This window comes from Lynx rufus, unplaced genomic scaffold (genome assembly GCF_022079265.1).
Source record: "Lynx rufus isolate CCGP_SWC_20201006 ecotype Redwood Valley unplaced genomic scaffold, mLynRuf1.p SCAF_2, whole genome shotgun sequence".
NCBI lineage: Eukaryota > Metazoa > Chordata > Mammalia > Carnivora > Felidae > Lynx > Lynx rufus.
The window spans coordinates 85,117,819-85,122,664 of record NW_025814834.1 but is presented as its reverse complement, the minus strand read 5'-3'; the positions used below and the strand labels follow the sequence as shown (position 1 = coordinate 85,122,664).

At 36.1% G+C, this 4,846-nt stretch overlaps 1 non-coding gene across 1 annotated transcript; it reads left to right on the top strand.

Annotated features, from left to right (window-relative positions):
- The first annotated feature begins 2,447 nt into the window (after window positions 1–2,447).
- On the top strand, window positions 2,448–2,551 carry LOC124516759 (U6 spliceosomal RNA). The gene has a single exon (XR_006963161.1). It is a non-coding gene; the product is annotated as a U6 spliceosomal RNA (small nuclear RNA).
- The last annotated feature ends 2,295 nt before the right edge of the window (window positions 2,552–4,846 follow it).

The window sequence follows — 4,846 nt, the reverse complement described above, 5'->3', positions numbered from 1 at the left end:
CTAGCCATTACTGAAGGTAAAACAGAACAAACGAATAAACATAAATGAAGTATACTCTGAGAAAAAAATGTACATCTTCTATCTGGAGACTGATTAAACTCTGATATTGAAAAAGCCAAGCCACATAATTTAATCAGTTCAAAGAGTATGTGTGTGTTCAAGAGTTCATTCCCTGCGAAGAGACATTGTTGGTTGTCACAACTCTCTGGGGTTTGGGTACTGGCTTCTAGTCAATAGAGGTCAACAATACCGTTAAACATCCTGCAGTACACAGGAGAGCCCCACACAAGAATGATCCAACAAAAAAGATCAATACCACTGAGGCTAGAAACCCTGCCTCGGACCCAGTGAAATTTGGCTAAATCCCACTTAATGTAAGTCATCTTCAATTTTCCATCCCATTTATTTTTCTCCTAGATTCAAATGAATCAAAGAATATATGGTACAATATACTTCTCTGAAATGAAAGAACTTATGCACTGCTTATTTTGAATGTAAGATTGCTGTGCCTAAGAGTACACAAAAATAACAGGAAGAGTTGTTCAGTGTTTGCTACTGTCAGCACTCGACCACAGATACCCCATCTGGTGCAGTCTGATATGGATAATAACGGTGGAGTGTTCTTGCTGTCTTGACTGTAGTCATTACTGTGATGTTATTTTAGGACTAAGTAGTGTTTGCCCATTGGACCATAAAAGTGTGTCATGTAAATACAGGTTTTAGAACACACAATAGTCTGTCCATGTGTAGAAATATGCGCAGAAAAACACCTCATAAAATGCTTTTTAATAGTATTTGTTGGGCATGTGAAGTAATTCCTTTTCAAAGTGAAATCGCTTGGAAAAAAGGGGGCTCCTCTTTTCAAAGACCCCGTAAGTAATTATGCTGCATTATACATCATTCATATGTCAATGCAAATTTTGTTTTTAAATGGAAGGAGTTTTGAATGACACAGTACCAAGCAAATGTCCAACATTAACCAAACCTTTTATTTATTTATTTATTCTCACCTGACTTGCTCTTTGAAATTGAATTGGGGGTAGGGGGTTAGTATTTATGTCGCCAGCAACCTCATATTTGACACACCATCCTAGAATTAAATTCTGAACACCAAAATATCTCACAGGAAAGAAATTACAAATGACAACAACCTTCAAAAATATCCTTAACTACAGTTGAGGCACTTTGCTCAGTAGGTATTATACTTATGTTGACAGTAAAAACTAAAATGGGAAATCTAAAGGGCCAAAATAGTATTTAGAAATTCTATACTTTGAATCATACATAGAGTTGTATACTTAGAAGTGTTGTGATTATGTTGCTGGAAATATATACCGTGTTGAGCTTTTTCCTCCATCCCTTAACAATGATGAACATTTTCTTATTGAGATCAATTTATAATAATGACAGTTAGAGAGTAAAATTTATAGTTATATAAAATGAAACTGTCCAGATTGGACGGAGTGACTTGATGATACACAGAACAATCAGAGTTATTAAAATGGTGGGTCGCCTGTAGACCCTCAGATGCTTCTCAAAACAAATCATCTTGACAGGAAGAAAATCTTACAAAATGAAGCTTATGTGCCTTCTGCTATTTACAGACATGTTAAACTCGAGGAACAACTCTAGAGAATTATTGGAATGTGATTCTTCAAAAATAAAATGCCAAATATTTGCGAATGCTGTATTCTAGTCAGATTTTATTTAATTCCAATATTTTAAGTAATGTGCGTGGAAGAGATATAGACAGATGATAGACGATAGATAGATAAATAGATAGATAATAGATAGACAGGACTTTTGGCTTTTTTTCCGAATTCCCTCCATCATTTATTTTTTTTTAACGTTTTATTTATTTTTGAGACAGGGAGAGACAGAGCATGAACAGGGGAGGGTCAGAGAGAGAGAGAGACACAGAATCTGAAACAGGCTCCAGGCTCTGAGCTGTCAGCACAGAGCCCGACGCGGGGCTCGAACTCACAGACCGCGAGATCATGACCTGAGCTGAAGTTTAACCAACTGAGCCACCCAGGCGCCCCTCCCTCCATCATTTAAAAGATAGTTAAACCTATTCTAGTAAGAGTCAGTTTTACATTTGACTTCATTAACAAATATTTAGGTCAAACCAGCAAGAGCTTCAAATTCATTCCTCAGTTCTCTTCTGTAAGTTTCTAAATTGAAAAGAAAAAGGGATAAAAATATCATTTTATCTGTGCAGTGACATATTCCTAGTTTTAAGAAACATTGACCAGTTTCATCCATTTGTATAAAATGCCTAAATTTTCAGTTCTTTGACACTGCCACACAAGAAAATATCACTATAAGAATTTGACCTGAGACCTATTCAATAATATGATAGTTTACATGTCTCTGAATGGATCCAACATTAAAGAAAAATAGCAACCAGTGAGAGCTGAGATGGTGAATTTTAAAGCAAGACTGTTGTGCTCACTTCGGCAGCACATATACCGAAATTGGAAAGATGCAGAGATTAGCATGGCCCCTGCGCAAGGGTGACATGCTAAAGCAAGGCTGTCGCATTGAATTTTCAGGCTGCAGGGTACTGCCTGTGCATCCTTAGACAAGTTAAGTAATGACCTGTGGTTGAGTTTCCTCATCTCTAAATGGTGATAATAAGAGTCACTTCCTCATAGGATTTTACAAGGGTTAAATGCTTTAATATGCATAAAGACTTTAAAACAGTGTCCCACGTATAGTAACACTGTGTAAGAATTACCTCTTTTTGAAAATATCTTTAAGATTCTTCACTTGAAGAATAACTGTATGAGCCTTGACTAGAGCTATAATTTGTTCCTTGGGTATTCGTTATGGGTACCACAGTAAGTAACCTCAGGCAACCTGATGTTTAGATGCGAACATTTTCCACTAAACTAGTAAAAGCACTAGCCTTCACACAAAGACTAGGATAACTAAATATAGTGTTAAAATCCTAGTGGAAATGCCCAGTGTAAGCTTTCAGGAATATTCAGTACTTTATTCCCAATATTTCTACATGATAGGTTTGCTTTACATATGTAATAAGTCATAAAGAGAAAGGGTCCATAAAGGAAAAACCAAAAAATAATTTTTAATATATGAAGTTCAATTTAAGATCTAAGGATATGCTAAATATTAGACCTGCATATTTTTGGTTTTCCATATGATTTGTCAAACATTCCAATCAATGTCCTTACCAAATAGTGCTTTAGTACAAAATAGAAGAGTCAATTGGCCCAAGTGTAAAATAATTTGAGCAATATTGAATTTCCCAATTTTATCTGATGTGCATGGGATAAGATCTAATAATGAAGCTTTTATGACAGTTGAGGTCATTTTAAGATTTGCATTAAAGTTAAGTTGCTTTATGTCTAGGTAGCAAATAGCACCCTAATAGAAACTAACAGACCCATTTTTAGCATAATCTAATAATCTGGTTTTCTGTCAACCTCAGCAATCTAATCTCATGCTACTTATTTCTTTGCTCACGAATATCAAGCCACACTGGCCAATTTTTAGTTTCTCAAATGAACTAATGTTCTTTTTTTCCACAGAGATCTAAGACAAATACAATTTCAACTGCCTAGAATATTCTTCTTTCTTCTTTTCACCTACTTAGCATGTCTCTATTGGGATGTAATTTGAGCTGTCATTTCTCTCAACCTCTGAAATACATTGTCTTCTCTATATTATCTTATACCTTCTTGTACTTTTATTGTGTAGCATTAATTTAACATTGTAGTTTATTATTTTTTTCATGATCTCTTCCCCAGTAGACCATAAACTTCATGAAGATTTGGACCTTGTTATATGCTCAGTTTTGTACTCTGTTGAAATGATATTGATACCCTTACCTCAACAAAATGTGTATTGATGTCCTACTCCTCTCTTCTGAATTTTGGCTAATTTGCAATTGTCTGCTTGACAATTCCACTCAAGAAGTCTTGACATGCTCCCATCGCACCTAGATTCTCCACTACAGATGAGAATTCTCATCTTACAATGAATACTTCCATTCACCTACTGGTCAAGCCAGTAACCTGGAAATCATCCTTGATTCATCCCTTTTCCTTACTCTCCATTTATAAATCATCACTAAATCCTGTCCTTTTTATGCACCACATGTATGCAAATGTGCCTAAGTCTCTTCTCCACAATTGCCACATGTATCATTCAGGATCCTTCCATGAAGGAATGACCCACTTCAAGGGGGTAATATGAAGAAAACAATGAACAAAAGCATATTTAGAGGATAGGATGAGGTTTGTGGAAACCAACCAGAAATGCTTCAAGACCCCACAGATAGGAGCAACAGGAAGCTGTTGACAATGCAGGCTCAAGGGATAAGAGGAAGGAACAGTTACTGGAAGCTAGAGAGGGTAGCTCCATAGTGAGACATGTCTGAGATAAACCATGTCCTTCGACAGAAGAGCAGAAGTCAAGGTAAGGAAGGAGCAGGGGAATAAACACCGAATTTCATTCTGTTGCCAACCTCCAGTCTCAGGCTGGCATTTTCCCATTAGCTAAACCAAAGTGGAATTTAAAAGACAAAAGGAAAAAAAACCTTAATATCATTCATAATCATTAACATTTTGAGGGTCATAAGGCATGGGCAGAATAAACGGAAAGTATTTTACACACCATTTTTCTCCTAGCCTTTGTCGTTTCTTACCTGAACTATTGCAATGGTCCACTAACTGGTTCACCTGCTTTCTCTGTCACAAACACCTATTCTCAATCCATTGTTTTACTGCAGTAAGATTCTCTTCTTGGGATGAAACCTATATGAAGTTTTTCTGCTTAAAATATATCTGTCAGTATTTATCTTTTACTCCTAAACTCCTTG